At 42.9% G+C, this 21,740-nt stretch overlaps 2 long non-coding RNA genes across 2 annotated transcripts in view; one reads left to right on the forward strand and one right to left on the reverse strand.

Annotated features, from left to right (window-relative positions):
* Window positions 1-13,593, reverse strand: LOC116982521. The gene is made up of 3 exons (XR_004414482.1): window positions 13,198-13,593; window positions 7,031-7,036; window positions 1-13 (listed from the first exon to the last, which is right to left on the reverse strand). It is a non-coding gene; the product is annotated as an uncharacterized LOC116982521 (long non-coding RNA).
* The window catches only part of LOC116982522, a 22,475-nt gene continuing 7,789 nt past the window's right edge, over window positions 7,055-21,740 (forward strand). Inside the window, exons 1-2 of the long non-coding RNA XR_004414483.1 lie at window positions 7,055-7,136; window positions 13,512-13,518. This is a non-coding gene — a long non-coding RNA (uncharacterized LOC116982522). The remainder of the gene's footprint in view (window positions 7,137-13,511; window positions 13,519-21,740) is intronic.

The raw sequence follows: 21,740 nt of genomic DNA on the forward strand, positions 1-21,740 counted from the left end.
GCCTCACCAATGCCTTGTACAATTTTAACATTACATCCCAACTTCTATACTCAATGCTCTGATTTATAAAGGCCAGCACTCCAAAAGCTTTCTTTACTGTGCACAGTTATTCCCAGATCCCTCTGTTCACCTGCATTCTTCAATTCCCTACCATTTACCATGTACGTCCTATTTTGATTTGTCCTGCCAAGATGTAGCACCCCACACTTATCAGCATTAAACTCCATCTGCCATCTTTCAGTCCACTCTTCCAACTGGCATAAATCTCTCTGTAGACTTTGAAAATCTACTTCATTATCCACAACCCCACCTATCTTAGTATCATCTGCATACTTACTAATCCAATTTACCACACCATCATCCAGATCATTGATGTACATGACAAACAACAGTGGACCCAACACAGATCCCTGTGGCACCCCACTAGTCACTGGCCTCCAACCTGACAAACAACCATCCACAATTACTCTCTGGCATCTCCCATTCAGCCACTGTTGAATCCATCTTGCTACTCCACCATTAATACCCAACCATTGAACCTTCTTAACCAACCTTCCATGAGGAACATTGTCAAAGGCCTTACTGAAGTCCATATATACAACATCCACTGCTTTACCCTCATCAATTTCCCGAGTAACCTCTTCAAAAAATTCAAGAAGATTAGTCAAACATGACCTTCCAGGCACAAATCCATGTTGACTGTTCCTAATCAGACCCTGTTTATCCAGATGCCTATATATATTATCTCTAAGTATCCTTTCCATTAATTTGCCCACCACTGACGTCAAACTAACAGGTCTATAATTGCTAGGTTTACTCTTAGACCCCTTTTTAAACAATGGAACAACATGCGCAGTACGCCAATCCTCCGGCACTATTCCCGTTTCTAATGACATTTGAAATATTTCTGTCATAGCCCCTGCTATTTCTACACTAACTTCCCTCAATGTCCTAGGGAATATCCTGTCCGGACCTGGAGACTTATCCACTTTTATATTTCATAAAAGTGTCAGTACTTCCTCTTCTTTGAATCTCATAGTTTCCATAGCTACTCTACTTGTTTCCCTTACCTCACATAATTCAATATCCTTCTCCTTGGTGAATAAGTTCAAGTTCAAGTTCAAGTGAGTTTATTGTCATGTGTCCCTGTATAGGACAATGAAATTCTTGCTTTGCTTAAGCACACAGAAAATAGTAGGCATTTACTACAAAACAGATAAATGTGTCCATATACCATGATATAAATATATACACACATGAATAAATAAACTGATAGTGCAAATAACAGAAAGTGGTTGGTAATAATCAGAGTTTTGTCCGAGCCAGGTTTAATAGCCTGATGGCTGAGGGGAAGTAACTATTCCTGAACCTGGTTGTTGCAGTCTTCAGGCTCCTGTACCTTCTACCTGAAGGTAGCAGGGAGATGAGTGTGTGGCCAGGATGGTGTGGGTCTTTGATGATACTGCCAGCCTTTTTGAGGCAGCGACTGCGATAAATCCCCTCGATGGAAGGAAGGTCAGAGCCGATGATGGACTGGGCAGTGTTTACTACTTTTTGTAGTCTTTTCCTTTCCAGGGCGCTCAAATTGCCGAACCAAGCCACGATGCAACCGGTCAGCATGCTCTCGACTGTGCACCTGTAGAAGTTAGAGAGAGTCTTCCTTGACAATCCGACTCTCCGTAATCTTCTCAGGAAGTAGAGGCGCTGATGTGCTTTTTTGATGATTGCATTAGTGTTCTCGGACCAGGAAAGATCTTCAGAGATGTGCACGCCCAGGAATTTGAAGCTCTTGACCCTTTCAACCATCGACCCGTTGATATAAATGGGGCTGTGGGTCCCCCTCCTACTCCTTCCAAAGTCCACAATCAGTTCCTTGGTTTTGCTGGTGTTGAGGGCCAGGTTATTGCGCTGGCACCATATGGACAGTTGCTCGATCTCTCTTCTGTACTCTGACTCATCCCCATCAGTGATACGCCCCACAATAGTGGTGTCGTCAGCGAACTTGATGATGGAGTTCGCACTGTGGTTCGCTACGCAGTCATGGGTATAGAGTGAGTACAGCAGGGGGCTGAGCACGCAGCCTTGAGGTGCTCCCGTGCTGATTGTTATTGAGGCTGACACATTTCCACCAATACGAACAGACTGTGGTCTGTGGACGAGGAAGTCAAGGATCCAGCAGAGGGATGCGCAGAGACCCAGTTCTGCAAGTTTGGTAACCAGTTTGGAGGGGATGATTGTGTTAAATGCCGAGCTGTAATCAATGAATAACAGCCTGACATATGAGTTTTTGTTGTCCAAGTGGTCCAGTGCGGAGTGGAGGGCCAGCGAGATCGCATCCACCGTTGATCTGTTGTGGCGGTACGCGAACTGCAGTGGGTCCAGGTTTTTGTCGATGTAGGAGTTGATTTGCTCCATGATCAACCTCTCAAAGCACTTCATCACCACCGGCGTTAGTGCCACTGGTCGATAGTCATTGAGGCATGTCACCTTACTCTTCTTGGGCACCGGTATAATTGATGCCCTTTTAAAGCAGGTGGGGACCTCAGACCTCAGAAGTGAGAGGTTGAAAATGTCCGTAAAAACTCCCGCCAGTTGGTCCGCACAGGTTTTTAGAACACGACCGGGTATACCATCAGGACCAGGTGCTTTTCGGGGGTTCACCCCTCTGAAGGATTTCCTGACATCGGCCTCTGTGACTGAGACTGAAATGCCATCGCAGCGAATGGGGGATCGGGAAGGCACATCAGTATTCTCCCTGTCAAAGCGTGCGTAAAACGCATTGAGCTCGTCAGGGAGTGATGTTACACCGGCATTCGAGCTGCCTCCTGGTTTTGCCTTGTAGGAGGTGATTGCATTCAGACCCTGCCACAGCTGCCGAACATCTGTCTCGTCCTCCAGTTTGGAGCAGAAGTCCCTTTTGGCCTTTTTGATGGCCTTACCAAGGTCGTATCTGGTCTTCATGTAGGCCACTGTATCATCGGAGGTGAATGCCCTGTGTCTGGACTTCAGGAGAGTGCGGATCTCAAAGTTCATCCAAGGTTTCTGATTGGGAAACACTCGGAAGGTTTTTGTAGGGATGCAGTCCTCCACACATTTCTTTATGAAGTCTGTAACGACTGTGGCATATTCGTTCAAGTCCGTTGCCGAGTCCTTGAACATTGCCCAGTCTACAGACTCCAAACAGTCCTGGAGTTGTTCTTCTGCCCCCCCCGACCAGCTCTGTGCTGTCCTCACTTCTGGGGGTGCGCTCTTTAATTGCTGCTTGTAGGCAGGAAGAAGCAGCACCGCAGTATGGTCGGATTTACCGAAGTGAGGGCGAGGGCGAAGAAAATAAATTGTTCAATATCTCCCCCATCTCTTTTGGCTCTGCAGATAGCTGTCCACTCTGACTCTCTAATGGACCAATTTTATCCCTCGTTATCCTTTTGCTATTAATATAGCTGTAGAAACCCTTTGGGTTTACTTTCACCTTACTTGCCAAAGCAACCTCATATCTTCTTTTAGCTTTTCTAATTTCTTTCTTAAGATTCTTTTTACATTCTTTATACTCCTCAAGCACCTCATTTACTCCATGCTGCCTATAATTATTGTAGATCTCCCTCTTTTTCCAAACCAAGTGTCCAATTTCCCTTGAAAACCATGGCTCTTTCCGATTTTTACTATTTCCTTTCAACCGAACAGGGACATAAAGATTCTGTACTCTTAAAATTTCACCTTTAAATGTACTCCATTTCTCTTCCACATCTTTCCCATAAAACAAAATGTCCCAATTTACTCCTTTTAAATCCTTTCGCATCTCCTCAAAGTTAGCCTTTCTCCAATCAAAAATCTCAACCCTAGGTCCAGTTCTGACCCTTTCCATAATTATATTGAAACTAATGGTATTGTGATCACTGGTCCCGAACTGTTCCCCAATGCATACCTCTGCCACCTGACCCGTCTCATTTCCTAACAGGAGGTCCAGCACTGCCCCTTCTCTAGTAGGTACTTCTATGTATTGCTGCAAAAAACTATCCTGCACACATTTTACAAACTCCAACCCATCCAGCCCATTTACAGAATGTGTTTCCCAGTCTATGTGTGGAAAATTGAAATCTCCCACAACCTCTACCTTGTGCTTACTACTAATATCTGCAATCTCCTTACATATTTGCTCTTCCAATTCTCGCTCCCCATTTGGCGGTCTATAATACACCCCTATAAGTGTTGCTACCCCTTTCCCATTTCTCAGTTCCACCCAAATGAGGTATGAGGACAGGGGAGAAACAACCATATGTAGGTTTGGGCTATGAGTCTTGTGGTTATGGAAATAATTTCTTCAGAGGAAATGAAGTCAGTGATCCTCCAGGAGACAGCGGCCTGTTGTTCAATGGTGGAGTATTGGTGAATTTGGGAAATTTGGGGAAGACTCTGAGAGCTTTCTTGGGAAAGTTGGTGGAAATATATGGCTAGGTTACAGTGAAACTAAATGTGAAAGTGTGATTGCTTTGTGAACTGGCATAATAACAATGGGCTGAAATACCCTCGTTCTATGCTGTAAGGAAATATGAAAATGCACAAATATGGAATTGTCATAGAATTTAAGTGTAATACGGATAATTAAGGGTTACATTTTAGATGAAGACGTAGCAAAGTCATTATTGGTCATCATTTTGGTGTGAGATGAATGAATAGGTACTACACTGAAATACTCTATTGTAGGAAAAACAGTACTATAACTAAAGGCCACAGGATATATTTTATCCCTTAAATGAAATAAAAAGTAATGATGGGTAACGACTGATCCTTTGCTTTGAAAATACAGTCAGAAGCTATTATCAAGACATCTTTAAGTGACACTCCAATCCAGGAAAGATGCTATTAGCAAGATCAAAGATTCTTGTTAATGTTACATGAACACAGAAGTAAATGCACTGAATGCAAGGTTCATTAAAAATTCTGTTCTCAGTAAGTTTCATGACATTTTATGGCAAGAGTTGAAATTCATTTATTAAAACAAGCTTGTAGAAAATGGTTATATTTGATTCTGATTTCCAGCATCTGCAGATGTTGTTTTGGCTTTAGGAGTTTCTTAATCTGCGGATCAACTAGTTAACCAGATGAGTTTTTAATATGAGGGTTTGTAAGACACCAGAAGGCAAGTTTTTTCTAAAGAAGGTACACATGCCAAGTCCAATTAGTGTCAAATAAATCTTCTGAATGTAAATTTTTATCACAGATGCATTAAAAAATAATTCTGTAAACACCAATTAAGATTCTTGTGAGCAGGCAGTGAAATATTTTCTCTCCTCCAAAATCAGTCGAAGTAACTTATTGAAAGGTAAAACATAGTGAGAATTAAGGAAATCTTTGCAGCAGGAATGTATTAATCTTACAAAATGATTTACAATTTAAGTTAAATTTTATTGTTATGTTGAGATTATAAGGTAGATTACAATGTGGCTTTATTTACATTTTGTTTAACCTTACATCAGCATAAAATTACAAACATAAATCAAGTAGAACAGACCAAATGTTTCGATAGATTTGGATCAATTTTATAAATCAGTTTGTAAAAAGAACAAATATCAAATGTCTGTATGTGCATTGGTTTGGGCGATTTTAAATTCCAAGGCTATTGGATATCACTGTTGATGGTTTTGAGCCACAATTTTGGCATTGCCACATTAATCAAATTAATGTGTGAATGTTGTAGTATCTTAGAATCAGTTTATGGCAATCATCACCAGATTGGAGCAGCTAATTTCAACATTTAGATATCATTTTTTAGGGATCCGCACTGTTCATATAATTTCCAGTAAATTTAACTTGCATAAAGTATTTATTTTGCAATTTTCAACTCTACATCATCTTTAAAATCTGCTTTATGAAACTAGAAATTGACATTCGAATATTTGAAGAAATAGTGTGCCTCATTGATCTTTCAAGAGTATTATTTTTTTAATGCATTATGAAAAAACGGGAATATCAGTCTTTCCTGTTCCAAACCATGACTCATTCAAAATGCCACGCACTGGAATAAATGACATGATTTTCTGCAATATGCTCCATGGATAGTCAATTAAACTCTGTTCCGGGGTGGAAAAGTTAAAGACTGGAGAGCATAGGTTTAAGGTGAAAGGGGCAAAGTTTAAAGGAGATGTGCGGGTCAAGTCAAGGTTGTGGGACGTATTATCATGTGTAGCAGTAGTGGCGGAAGATGCAATAGTGGCGATACAGAGACTTTTAGCTATCCCCATATGGAGGGATAAGGTTTATATGCTGGCAGTTGAGATAATTTTATCTTGGCATCATGTTCAGCAGACATTGTGGGCAAAAGGGCCTTTTCCAGTGCTGTACCTTTCTACGTTCTATAAATGCTTGTATATAAAGGACAAATGACATTTTTTGTCACATACACCAATTGGTGCAGTGAAATTTGAGCTACCATGCAGCACACGAATAAGATAAACACAACACTATAGAATTTAACATAAAACATAAAGCACCCCCCACAGCAGAATCAACGCTTCCCACTGTGAGGGAAGGCAATAAAAGTTCAGTCGTCTTCCTCTTGTTCACCCATGGTCGGGGCCTATTTGAGGCCTCCGCAGTCGCCGCTACGGACGGCCCGATGTTTCAGGCCCTCTCGCCGGATGATGGTACTCCGTATATATGCATTAAGAGAACTCCAAATTATTGTCAAGTCATTCACTATTGGTAAAAGAAAGGTTCTATGGATCCAGCACTACCCTTTTACAAAAAATATCAACAACTCTGGGGATTGATGGAAGATAGACACAAAAAGCTGGAGTAACTCAGCGGGGCAGGCAGCATCTCTGGAAAGGAATGGGTGACGTCTCAGGTCGAAACCCTTCTTCAGACTGGTTAGGGATAAGGGAAACTGACAGACAGGAAGCAGCATGTGAGGCTGGGAAAGCACATCTCGGACCCGCACTCAGCATAGGAGCACCGCAAGGCTGTGTACTCCGCAAGGCTGCGTACTCTCACCTCTCCTCTACTCTCTCTACACCAACAACTGCACCTCCACAGACACCTTCTCAAGTTTGCGGACGAAACAACCCTGATTGGACTGATCCAGGATGGGGAGGAATCTGCCTACAGACAGGAATTGTCACAGCTGGCTTCCTGGTGGCGTAGCAACAACCTAGAGCTCAATGCTCTTAAGAAAGTGGAATTGATTGTAGACTTTAGGAGAGCCCCCCCTCCCCTCACCCCACTCACCATCAACAACACCACAGTCACATCTGTGGAGTCTTTTAAGTTCCTGGGAACCATCATCTCCAAGGACCTTAAGTGGGGGGCTACCATCGACTCCACAGCCAAAAAGGCACAACAGAGGATGTACTTCCTGTGGCAGGTGAGGAAGCACAATCTGCCACAGGCAATGATGGTCAAATTCTACACGGCCATCGTAGAGTCTGTTCTCACCTTCTCCATCATGGTCTGGTTTGGCTCAGCCACCAAGCATGACATCTGGAGGCTGCAGCGAATCGTCCGATCAGCAGGGAAGATTATTGGCTGCAACCTTCCCTCCATTGATGAACTGTACACTGCAAGGGCCAGGAAGCAAGCGGGCAAAATCATCTCTGACCCCTCTCACCCTGGCCACAAACTCTTTGAATCACTTCCCTCTGGAAGGCGACTCTGGACAATCAAAGCTGCCACAGCCAGACATAAAATCAATTTTTATCCACGAGTAGTTGCTCTACTCAACAGCCAAAAATCTGTAGCCTACCTTTGATCTGGTATTTTGTTGGTTCACATGCTTGATCAATGGTGTTTTATCATTAATGTTTTATTATTATTGATGTTTAGTGTTTTCTGAGTCATTCATAACTGTCACGGTATGTCATGTTGTTACTTGTGGGCGGAGCACCAAGGCAAATTCCTTGTATGTGAATACTTGGCCAATAAACTTACTTACTTACTTATATGGAGAGATGAATTGAATTGAATTCCTTTATTTAGGTATGTTGCAAAGCCTACCTGAAGCGTCGCTGAAAATCTGTCGCAGCGGGTGTGCGCGATTTTGGCGCCGTTTAGAGGGGGCGGGATTAAAACGCGATTTTCTCTAGGCTGTTCCAATCGAAGATGTTCAGCCTTGTAAAATATTAACGAAAAATCGCTGGAAGACCCCGTCGCAAAAGCTATTATTAGTTTTAAAGGCCTTGAATAATAGTTATAGTAGTTTAAAAATCAATCTCTAAACCCGCGACCACCAGCAACCGCAGGGTCTCATAAAGTAGACAACTGAAGGTAGGCTGTATATTTTTACATTAAAAAGGGCTTCTAAAGATCCCTTTATACAAAGTTTAATATTGCGAGTAGCTCATTTTGCGCCCATTATATCCCGCAGTATTTTTCTGGGCATTTGGGGGCACAAATCTACCGCAATGTGAACGTTCTAAACCAGCGCGTTCCACAGGGACCCACTGGAAAGCTGATTTAAATGGGCATTTATTTACAGCAATTGAACACTAAATTCCTTCCATTTGGTCTATAAATTAATGTAAATGAGATTTTAAAATCATGTTTTATTGTGAATTATTTGTGAATATTATTTGGACATTTAGGCTATTTAAAAATGTTAATCATTTATTAAGAAATGGATAGATGTTTAGATCTAGTAATTGAAGTCTGAAATTAGCTACAATTAGGTAACTAACTAATTATATGCTTTAATTTCAGGTCATCCAAGTAAGATTATTTTATAATTGTTTCAGAATGCTTCAATCTATGATAACTGAAAATTTCATTCAGTTCTCTTAATATTTAAGAAAGTTATGGGCTTTTGACAGTTCACGATCACAGCTTTTTTGTTATGTCCATAGAAAATCAATAGGGAACAAGATGCTCATTTCCGAGTATGAAAATGGCCATAACTTTTTTAATACTTGAGATATGAAAGTGAATTAGGTGTCAAATTAAACTTATTTTTATGCTTTGTCTGATGGGATAAATTGCAGACTTGATTTTTAAAATCTCAAAATTTTGTAACATTGCTACTTTATTGTCATTCAGACCTTACGGTCTGAACGAAATTTCGTGCCTGCAGTCATACATACAATCATACAATAATAAACAACACTAAACACAAATTAACATCCACCACAGTGTACACTCCAAGCACCTCCTCACTGGTGGAGGCAAAAATCTTAGGGCTGCAGTCTCTTCCCTCCTCTTCTCCCTCTGCAAACAATGAACAATGAATGAAAGATATGCAAAAAAGTAACGATGATAAAGGAAACAGGCCTTAACAGGAAATAAGCTGTTTGTAGGGTGGAAATGAGAAGCTAGTGCGTCTTGGTTGGGGGAGAGATGGAGAGAGAGGGAGTGCCGGGGCTACCTGAAGTGAGAAAAATCAATATTCATACCACTAGACTAAGCTGCCCAAGCGAAATATGAGATGCTGTTCCTCCAATTTGCATTTAGCCTCACTAAAGGGGCTATCCCACGGCGGCGACCTAATTCGCGAGTTTAGAAGAGTTTAAGAGAGTTTGAAAAAATGTCATGTTGATCACCACCTTCGACTAAGTAAAAGACCTCCTTCGACTATGTTGAAGACTAGCTTCGACTAGCTTTGGGAAAATTGGACTCCAAATAGTGGAGAGTGAAGACGACCTCCTTCGATCTCCTTCGACCTCCCTTCGACTATGTTGAAGACTATCTACGACTGCCTTTGATTACCTTCGACTACCCTTGATTACCTATGAATAACATGCCGACCTACTACGACCTGCTTCGACTAAACGTACGAGTAAAAAAAAGCATCGATTTTTTCCATGGCGGCCTTTTTTTACTCGTGGGCATTTTTCAACATTGAAAAATACGCCGCGACCTAGCCGAGGCCTCGAGTACGCGGGGACTACCGTCGAGTTTGAAGGAGAGTTACAAAGACCTCTTAGGACCTTGTGTCGGCCATGCTGCGAGTATGAGTCGAGAGCAAACTCGCCAGAACTCGCGGATTAGATCGCCGCAGTGGGAAAGCCCCTTTACAATGGAGGAGACTGAGGACAGAAAGGTCTGTGTAGGAATGGGAAGGAGAATTAAAGTGTCCAGCAACCAAGAGATCAGGTTGGTTCATGCGGGCTGAGGGAAGGTGTTCTGCGAAACGATCGCCCAGTCTGCGTTTGGTCTTGCCGATATATGAGTCCATATCTTGAACAGATACAGTAGGTGGGAGGAGGTGCTAGTGAACCTCTGCCTAACCTGAAAGGACTGTCGGGGTCCCTGGACAGAGTCGAGGGAGGAGGTATAGCGACAGGTGTTGCATCTTCTACGGTTGCAGGGGAAGGTACGTGGGGAGATGGAGGTTTGGGTGGGAAGGGATGAGTTAACCAGGGAGTTGCGGAGGAAACGGTCTCAGTGGAAGGTGGTGGATATGGGAAAATGTGCCTAATGGTGGGATCCTGTTGGAGGTGCCGGAAACTTCGGAGGATTATGTGTTGTATGCGACAGCTGATGGGGTGGAAGGACTAGGGGAACTGTCTCTGTTGTGACTGGGAAGGGGGAGCAAGGGTGGAGCTGTGGGGTACTGAGGAGACATGAGTAAGGGCCTCTTCTATGATGGGAGAGTGGGACCCCGGTTACTGAAAGAATGAGGACATCTCGGATGTTCTAGCATGGAACACCTCAACCTGGGCGCAGATGGTGCGTAGATGGATAGATGGATTGTTTTCAGATCTTGGAACCTTTTCACTGGAAACAATATCAGCGATGAAATTCACCATCATCTCCAGCCTTTGGCATTCTGAAGAAAAATGTGCTTGAAGATCAAGAACTCAATTTTTAGATTTAGGTAGATTTAGGAGTAAGAAATCTTACAAAGCGACTCACAAGATTCTCTTGGAATAGAAAATAATGCTGTAAATTGTATTATTGATTAACTGCAGGATTGTATTGTTTCTAATTTTTTATTATAATTATACCCAAACAGCTCTAACGCAGAGTGCAACACATAATTCAGTTCTGAGACAGGGATCTCCTTCCATTTAAGCCAAATACACAATATGTAGATATCTCAAATACATTTTCTTGTCACCATGCTGCCCAAGTTGAACTTCATCCCTTATCCTCTAAAAAGATTGCATATACTGAATCATAAAAGAAGCAATAACATATTTTAATGCTGCCTATATTGAAATTAGCCTCAGCTTTGTTTTAGTTTTAGACATACAGCGCGGAAACAGGCCCTTCAGGCCACTGACTCAGCCCGACCATCGATCTAGTTATATCCCACACCCAAGGGTCAATTTACAGAAGCCAATTAACTGACAAATCTGCATGTCTTTGGAACATGGGAGGAAACCGAAGCACCCAGAGAAAACCCACATGGTCACAGGGGGAACGTAGAAACGCCATACAGACAGTGCCAGTAGTCAGGATTAAACCTGGGTCTCAGGTGCTGTAAGGCAGTAATTCTACTGCTGCTCCACTGTTGAAACTGCACATAAACTAGTGAAAATTACTCAAGAGTCCACAGTAACTGAGGTTGAGGAGGTGGTAGATGAGGAAATAGAGAAATATAGATTTTTTTTTTAAGTCTCCTGAATTTGAAACATTGTTTGGTGGAAGTCAATGGCTGATATTGTTATACAGAAATAACAGTTCACAAATGGAGTAGGATTACAGTTCCCAGCACACACGTGCAACTCACAAAATTCAGAAATATGCCGTATGTTTATATTTACCACACTATTTGAAAGTCATGCATTCATTTAGTGTCATGCTGTATTTTTGAAATGATATCCAGTGGTGTACCAGTCATGCAGAAACATTTGACAAACATTTGATCTCAGGAAGATTTTAATAATGACAAAATAACTAATTTATTTTCCGGGATGGATTATTGGGCATAATACAAGAGGAATGATTGGAAATTCCTGGGATCTTTAGCATTCTTCATTTAAATCAGAAAATGCAATATATGTCACCACGGTACAAGAGCTTTGGCTCAAATCAAAAAGGTTGAGTCTGAGATAGGAATGGTACTCTGCCAAAACGATTTACTTGGAATGAAAACCTTTGTGAAAAATGGGTATAATCTACGTTGACAATTATGGAAAATGCTCTTAAAATATATCGCCAATATTTTTTGCATCAGACCTTGCAAGATATAAATTTAACATTCAGCCCTTAAAAAGCGACTCAGCAGTTTGTTTCTTTTCAAAGTTCCCAGCGGTCTTTGAATGTTGACAATGAAAATCGATGAAATCTTTGCTGCATTTATAATGCAGAAATGCTTTGTAATTCACAGTCGTGCTGCAGTATCCCTAATAGATTTTCAGATAAGTGTTGATCACTGTGTCTAAAAGTAGTAATGACATTTATTACAGTGCAATCTCCATACAACTTTGTCTCTATATTCAAGATTCACAAACTTTTGTTTTCTTGACAATAAGATTTCCTCATGTGGTCCTGCTTCTTCTAGAAAGTACAGCCCATGTGCAGATGAGCCAGCAGTTATTCCGCATTTGTTCACAAATACCAAAGGAGTGTCTAATTTAATGAAAATGATTCTGAAAATTATCATAGCCATTGATAACCATGACAATACTTTCGCAACAAGCTATTTTGGTTGTCTTTTAAACAGTTTTTCTTTCAGTGAATTATTTCAAATAAGATCTTAGGAGACTAAAACTAAACGATCAAAGTCAGGGGGCTGCTCTTATGCCAAAAGATTGCATATAATAAATGAAAAAATGAACTGCTTTCACAGCATTTTGCATTGTCGTTATTGAAATCCAAGCTATTGCAAGGATAGAATGAGAAAATACCTTTTTTTGTACCACAACATATCTAAAAGATCAGTCCTTGTTGTACAATGTGACACTGTTAATTTCCAATACAAGATAACAATTAGGCTCTCTGCATAGATTATCAAATGCAGATCAGTGCAGTGGCCAGACCGCGACTTAAGACTCACCCAAAGTCACTGCATATAGATGCCATTCCCAGCATAGAATATTCTTATTCCAATAGTCTGGCCTTAATTTCAACCAAGTCTCAACTCCTCCATTTTCTATATTTTTATTTGACCACAAACTAAAATATCCTGTGAAAAATGGAATGTGGCTAGAATATGAAAAAATATCCGAACGTTCTCGATTATCTAAAGTTTCACAATTTGTCAAATTATTCATGTTGATTTGATTACATTTATTCGGGCAGAAAATAAAAAATCCAATTTTAAACAGCTGCTGTTAAAATGAGAACCAGCCACTTCACTCTATTATTGTCTCAGGTCTTCTCAAGGTCATGCTGCTACATGGCGAAATAAAATACACCACGATAAAAAACTGATCTGATGTTACCCATGTTCAAAATTCATCTGGTAAGTTATGCCGTTTCTTGCTCTCAACAAGTTCCATCAGCGTCCGATGACTGGACTTGGACTCTTTAAGTGGATGCATGACCTCAGTACTCAGTTGGACTCTCCACTAACTCAATGAAATGTTTGAAATCCCCAAAGCTCAGTTTTTGCTGTTAAATTCCATTGTTCCAAACAGTTCATAAGTCACAGGAGCAGAATTAAGTCCATTTGGCCCATCATGTCTATCACCATTCAATCATGGTTGATCCATCTTTCCCTCTCAACCCCACTCTCCTGGCTGATCCCCATAACCTTTGACACCCTTACATAGAAACATAGAAAATAGGTGCAGGAGTAGGCCATTCGGCCCTTCGAGCCTGCACCGCCATTCAATATGATCATGGCTGATCATCCAACCCAGTATCCTGTACCTGCCTTCTCTCCATACCTCCTGATCCCTTTAGCCACAAGGGCCACATCTAACTCTCTCTTAAATATAGCCAATGAACTGGCCTCAACTACTTTCTGTGGCAGAGAATTCCACAGATTCACCACTCTCTGTGTGAAAACAAATTTTCTCATCTCGGTCCTAAAAGACTTCCCCCTTATCCTTAAACTGTGACCCCTTATTCTGGACTTCCCCAACACCGGGAACAATCTTCCTGCATCTAGCCTGTCCAACCCCTTAAGAATTTTGTAAGTTTCTATAAGATCCCCCCTCAATTTTCTAAATTCTAGTGAGTACAAGCTGAGTCTATGCAGTCTTTCTTCATATGAAAGTCCTGCCATCCCAGGAATCAGTCTGGTGAACCTTCTCTGTACTCCCTCTATGGCAAGAGTGTCTTTCCTCAGATTAGGAGACCAAAACTGTACGCAATACTCCAGGTGTGGTCTCACCAAGGCCCTGTACAACTCAGTAGAACCTCCCTGCTCCTATTCTCAAATCCTTTTGCTATGAATGCCAACATACCATTCGCTTTCTTCACTGCCTGCTGCACCTGCATGCCCACTTTCAATGACTGGTGTACCATGTCACCCAGGTCTCATTGCATCTCCCCCTTTCCTAATCGGCCACCATTCAGATAATAGTCTACTTTCCTGTTTTTGCCACCAAAGTGGATAACCTCACATTTATCCACATTTTACTTCAGAGTCACGTGAGTGACTACGTGAAGAACCCCGTCCAGCCGCACGTGCGTCATTACGTCAGACGCATTGGTGCAGGCGACCGGTTGGAGCAGCAGAGCTCTTCCAGCGGGTAAGTTTAAACTTCAGGTAAGTTTGTATTTCTTACCTGCTTTATTTTCTTGCAGGAACCTCTTGTTGCAGAGGTTTCCTGCCGTATGATTGGCGAGGGCCGACGATGGAACCAGCTATGAGCTGAGGGGAAACCCCGGTTCTCGTCGTGGAAGCGGATAACTGGGGAATGTCGGGTTTCGCGAGTTCGGTCGCTGACGGGGTGGTCAGTGATTCCAGGCGCTCCGGGTGCCGGGAGGGTTTCCTTCCGATAGGCATGTAGAGGCTGGGGTTCCTGGGGAGGGGACCTCCAGCAGACCGGGTGCCGGGAGGGTTTTCCCTCCAATATGAATATAGATTCTGGGGTTCCCGGGGAAGGGACAGCCAGCAGACCGGGTGTCGGGAGGGTTTCTCTCCGATATGAATATAGATGCTGGGGTTCCTGGGGAGGGGACAGCCAGCAGACCGGGTGTCGGGAGGGTTTCCCCTCCGATATGCATTTAGATGCTGGGGTTCCCGGGTAGGGGAAATCCAGCAGTAATGCGGCTCTCAAACCGCAGGGGTCCCCGGCATAGGGGTTAAACGGACCAGAACGGTCAGCCCTGGTGCCGGTAGGGTTTCCCTCCGGTAATACATATAGATGCTGGGATTCCCGGGGAGGGGAAATCCAGCAGCAATTCAGTACCCAGACCGCAGTGGTCCCCAAGATATGGGGTAAATCGACCAAAATGGTCAGCCTTGGTGCCGGGAGGGTTCCTTTCCGGTAATTAGAAAATTTGGAGGTTGGCCAGGATGAAGCTCCTAATGGAGAGGAGGCTCCATCTAGATACACTCCAACAGCAGGAGTTGTGTCAGCGCGGGTCTATGGGAGAGCCCGCGCCAGCAGCGCTTTGGACAGGGCTGTTTAATGGGGATGCCGAGTCTATGGCAGTGTTGGGCATATGGGAGAGCCCGTGCCAGCAGCGCCTTGTAACAGGGCTGCTTAATGGGGATGCCGAGTCTATGGCAGTGCCGGCCTATGGGAGAGGCCGCGCCAGCAGCGCCTTGTAATAGGGCTGCTTAATGTATGGCAGCAGCACCTGTAGAAGGGCTGCATAATGTCTCCCTCATGGAGGAGATGAGCTTACCGGGGCAGTTTTGTTCTGACCCTGAAGTTGGAGGTATTGCAGAACAGCATACCACAAGGCATGGAAGCCGCCGGGTCAGTATTAGGCTGATGCCGAGCCAATGCCAGCGTTGGCCTGTAGGAGAGGCCGCGCCAGCTGCGCCTTGTAGCAGGGCTGCTTAATGTCTCCGTCATGGAGGAGGAGAGCATGCCGGGTCAGTGTAAATCTGACGCTGAGACTGAGGGTGTAGCTGTGGAGCATACCCCAAGGGACGTGTCAGAGGTACCATTCCTGGCAGCAAGGTTGCCATCCCAACACAATGCAGTGAACACCGCTATCAGGGGACGTTAGAGCCACCCGCCGAATCTTCTATTCAGGTAAGACCTATTCCACAGGCAAAACCTGGAGGACGAAGCATAAGCTGTTGGACCAATCAGGCAAACGACGAGCAAGGCTTCATAGTTTCGGTGACAACGCACCCTACGGCTTCATCGGCAGTAAGCGGTTCACTAAAGTTGGTAGCAGCATGAAAGCTGGCCAGAGGGTCCACGCACTCTGCCAGAGTTACTCTACAACTAAGGGACCACGTACAAGTTGGTAAGATTTACACAATACACAATACATTGATTGCACAATACACAAATGATTAAGACATTGTCATCTACTCAGAGGCATTTAACCAGGTAAAACTGGACATTACTAGCATTCCAAGCAGGTTGGAATTGGGCCAGAATTGTGTTGAGGCAGGTTCAGTATTTTAGCCAGGTTTGCCTTCGATACAGGCTCGGAAATATGGGCAGTATAGTCTTTCAAGGCAGGGTCAGAATTGTGACAAGAGTTGTCTTGGGACATGTTAGAATTATCGGTAATCGGGCCAGAGTTGCCGTTCAGGGCAGACATGAAATGATGGCAGGTGTGGCCTGTTCATTATGAATGAAGGGTGATTAAACTGATTTCATAGGGTTTCCATTTACAGTGATCATAGGAGATATTTGGAGGCATTGCTATGATGAGGCAATTTAACAGTATGATGACAATAAATCATTCAAAGAGGACTACTCAGAGTTCAAAAACACTTGTTATGTATTGTCTGGATATTTTGACGCTGTATTTGGCTAAAATCCACTCAATCCCAAGCTACTTGAGAAATTGGGCTCCTCTGTCCAGTTAAAATTAAGTTGTTATCAAATGGATAGTTGGCCTGTGACTCCGCCCTGGGCAACAGATTGGAGTCAATAGAAACCTGGAACAGCCTTGTTGTTATAAAGGAGCTTTCTATTCATTAGACTAATTGGCAATGTAATAGATGTGATGCAGCTGTACAAGGGGGAGAACTGACAGCATGCTAAATGGCAAACTCTAAAGTGCCATGAAGGTCATTGATAACACACCTTTGCTAATACCAGCTGAAGCTACTAAAGTCACTATGATGGACAAACAGTATTCAGCATTGCTCCAGTAGTTTGATCAATAAATATTTCATTATATTGCAAAATGATGCTAATGGCCTAAGGTGGGAATTGCGAATGTCATCTCTAGTTGGAGGTGGAGGAGATTTGCATGAGTTATTAACTCTTCAGTTAGTGGTATCAACTATCTATAAGACCCTACGTGCATTTTATGGGTTAAAGAGTGATTGAGCGAATATGCATATCTGCATGCTCAACTTCATGTTGATACACTATGATGGTGGCATATGATAGTCACGTGGGTGCAATAAGGTAAAAGAATCCTGTAATAAGTACATAATCTCATTTGCCACTGGAGTATCATCAAGTACAGATCAATGACAACACAGAATGGGTGTTGGACCACACCGTATTTATGAAATTCTGATTCAATGCAACACCGAATATAGATATGTTGTTTTCATGCTAATTCACAGGTTGCAAAAATATGTGGCATAACAGTGGCGAAAGATACATTCTCGCTACAAGCAGGAGAAATGGTCTTTTATGTCTTCCTCCATTTTGCTTCATCAGTCGGGTCTTCAAATAAAGTCATCAAGAGCCCGCTTTAGGTTTCCTGCTGTGTGATTGGCCTATGCAGTTTGATTCCCAATTTGTCGGGAATAATAATAATGCAACCTTATATGGTCATTCTAAACGTAACTTTGCTGGTTCAGCCTGTGGCTCGGGAAATCAGCCGTTGCATGATAAAATCAATTTATGTTCTACAGATTCTCAATAGACTGCCTACGGCTTGGGTTGTCACACCTATTCTTGTATGTATTCAAAGTGCTGGGATAGTACCAAAAAAGCAGTACTTTGCCTCTTCAGGAGATGGGAAGCGTTTGTTTAATGCTCATGTTACATTTAAAATGGTACAGATTTCTGAGCTCTTGGAGTTCATTTTAAATGGCCTTTGACAATATTGAGTTATAGGGTCATTAACTGTGCCAAGGCAGTTTCCATCAGATTTGCTGCAGCAAACGAGATCCACTTTGTTGGGTTCACCCCGGATATCGAGTTAGTAAAGGATATCTTTAACACAAGTTTTCCCAGGACAAGTACAATGCAGTATGGGATGTTGACATTGTGTTAACGCTATTTCACCAGGGAGTTCCAGCTACGTTCTTAGCTTTGGCCGGATCTCATTAGGTAGTTATCCTCCTGGCGCTGGTTAGCGCACCAGGCCACTCGCTACATAATTGCGACAGGACAGGATGATTACATCTGTAAATAATATGTATAGTATTTTATGTTATAATTTATTTAAGCAGAGCAGTAGGGGTGTCAGGTCTCAAAATAGGTCAAGGCATACCCAGGGACCTTTCGTTATGTGAGGGCACACATATACAACAATACGTCAAGGTCACCAAGAGCCTTTGAGGCTCTGAGCTAGCTATGATTGTTAGTTACAAATACTTTATAAGAACTTATCTGTTCAGACCATTTCCAGGTGTTAAAACAGAGTTGAGTTATGCAGGAGTAGATACTGATTCCAGATCTCACTCCACCAGGGCTGCTATAACAGCAGCAGCAAGGGTTAATTACGTTCTGCTGGACCACATCCTAACGGCTGCAGCATGGTCAAACGAACGAATTTCCAAACATTTTATAATAACCCGTTGCCAGACCAGGGGTATTTGTCAGCTTTATTTTACGTTCTGTTATAGGTTCCATCCGGATGAGAGATGTGACTATTAATATTACTTCATTTAACAGCATCAGCATGTTTAAATCTATGTCATGACTGTATGCATTATGAATGTTTTCCCTCATTTGTCAATGGAGCAGTTGAGGTTGTGTAGACTTGTTTCTCATGGCATGAAATCACAGAGTTTTGAAATCTTCACGTAGTCAACTCACGAGACTCCAAAGTAAAATAGTAAGATTAAATGAGAACTTACCAGTTTGAATTTTGATCTTTATTTTATGAGAAGTTACGATGAGGGACTACGTGCCCTCCGCTCCCAACCCTCATAAAGGTCATCTGGTAGTTCTAGTCTTCTCTCATCTTACTATTATACTTCAGTCACTATTATCTGTGATTTCACACCGCTGCTTTGAAGATTGACGCACGTGCGGCTGGACGGGGTTCTTCACGTAGTCTCTCATCGTAACGCCTCATAAAATAAAGTTCAAACTTCAAACTGGTAAGTTCTCATTTGATCTTACTATTATACTGCATATGCCATGCATTTGCCCACTCACCCAACCTATCCAAGTCATCTTGCAGCCTCCTAGCATCCTCCTCACAGCTAACACTGCCCCCCCAGCTTCGTGTCATCTGCAAACTTGGAGATGTTGCATTCAATTCCCTCATCCAAATCATTAATATATATTGTAAATAGCTGGGGTCCTAGCACTGAGCCTTGCTGTACCCCACTAGTCACTGCCTGCCATTCTGAAAAGGACCCGTTTACTCCTACTCTTTGCTTCCTGTCTGCCAGCCAGTTCTCTATCCACATCAATACTGAACCCCCAATACCGTGTGCTTTAAGTTTGCATACTAATCTCTTATGTGGGACCTTGTCGAAAGCCTTCTGAAAGTCCAGATATAACACATCCACTGGTTCTCCCTTATCCACTCTACTAGTTACATCCTTGAAAAATTCTATAAGATTCGTCAGACATGATTTACCTTTCATAAATCCATGCTGACTTTGTCCAATGAATTCACCACTTTCCAAATGTGCTGCTATCCCATCTTTAATAACTGACTCTAGCATTTTCCCCACTACCGATGTTAGACTAACATAGAAACATAGAAATTAGGTGCAGGAGTAGGCCATTCGGTCCTTCGAGCCTGCACCGCCATTCAATATGATCATGGCTGATCATCCAACTCAGTATCCCGTACCTGCCTTCTCTCTATACCCTCTGATCCCCTTAGCCACAAGGGCCACATCTAACTCCCTCTTAAATATAGCCAATGAACTGGCCTCGACTACCCTCTGTGGCAGGGAGTTCCAGAGATTCACCACTGTCTGTGTGAAAAAAGTTCTTCTCATCTCGGTTTTAAAGGATTCCCCCCTTATCCTTAAGCTGTGACCCCTTGTCCTGGACTTCCCCAACATCGGGAGCAATCTTCCTGCATCTAGCCTGTCCAACCCCTTAAGAATTTTGTAAGTTTCTATAAGATCCCCTCTCAATCTCCTAAATTCTAGAGAGTATAAACCAAGTCTATCCAGTCTTTCTTCATAAGACAGTCCTGACATCCCAGGAATCAGTCTGGTGAACCTTCTCTGCACTCCCTCTATGGCAATAATGTCCTTCCTCAGATTTGGAGACCAAAACTGTACGCAATACTCCAGGTGTGGTCTCACCAAGACCCTGTACAACTGCAGTAGAACCTCCCTGCTCCTGTACTCAAATCCTTTTGCTATGAAAGCTAACATACCATTCGCTTTCTTCACTGCCTGCTGCACCTGCATGCCCACTTTCAATGACTGGTGTACCATGACACCCAGGTCTCGCTGCATCTCCCCTTTTCCTAGTCGGCCACCATTTAGATAATAGTCTGCTTTCCTGTTTTTGCCACCAAAATGGATAACCTCACATTTATCCACATTATACTGCATCAGCCAAACATTTGCCCACTCACCCAGCCTATCCAAGTCACCTTGCAGTCTCCTAGCATCCTCCTCACAGCTAACACTGCCCCCCAGCTTAGTGTCATCCGCAAACTTGGAGATATTGCCTTCAATTCCCTCATCCAGATCATTAATATATATTGTAAATAGCTGGGGTCCCAGCACTGAGCCTTGCGGTACCCCACTAGTCACTGCCTGCCATTGTGAAAAGGACCCGTTTACTCCTACTCTTTGCTTCCTGTTTGCCAGCCAGTTCTCTATCCACATCAATACTGAACCCCCAATGCCGTGTGCTTTAAGTTTATAAACTAATCTCTTATGTGGGACCTTGTCGAAAGCCTTCTGGAAGTCCAGATACACCACATCCACTGGTTCTCCCCTATCCACGCTACTAGTTAGCTCCTCGAAAAATTCTATAAGATTCGTCAGACATGATTTACCTTTTGTAGATCCAGGCTGACTTTGTCCAATGATTTCACCACTTTCCAAATGTGCTGCTATCCCATCTTTAATAACTGACTCTAGCAGTTTCCCCACTACCGATGTTAGACTAACTGGTCTGTAATTCCCCGTTTTCTCTCTCCCTCCCTTCTTAAAAAGTGGGGTTACGTTTGCTACCCGCCAATCCTCAGGAACTACTCCAGAATCTAAAGAGTTTTGAAAGATTACTGGTCTGTAATTCCCTGTTTTCTCTCTCCCTCCCTTTTTAAAAAGTGGGGTTACATTAGCTACCCTCCAATCCTCAGGAACTACTCCAGAATCTAGAGTTTTGAAAAATTATCACATGCATCCATTATTTCTGGGGCTACTTCCTTAAGCACTCTGGGATGCAGCCTATCTGGCCCAGGGAATTTATCGGCCTTTAATCCATTCAATTTACCTAACACCACTTCCCGACTAACCTTGATTTCACTCTGCTCCTCCATCTCATTTGACCTCCGGTCCCCTGCTATTTCCAGCAAATTATTTATGTCTTCCTTAGTGAAGACAGAACCAAAGTAGTTATTCAATTGATCTGTCATGTCCTTGTTCCCCATGATCAATT

This window comes from Amblyraja radiata, chromosome 17, assembly GCF_010909765.2.
Source record: "Amblyraja radiata isolate CabotCenter1 chromosome 17, sAmbRad1.1.pri, whole genome shotgun sequence".
NCBI classification, from domain to species: Eukaryota; Metazoa; Chordata; class Chondrichthyes; order Rajiformes; family Rajidae; genus Amblyraja; species Amblyraja radiata.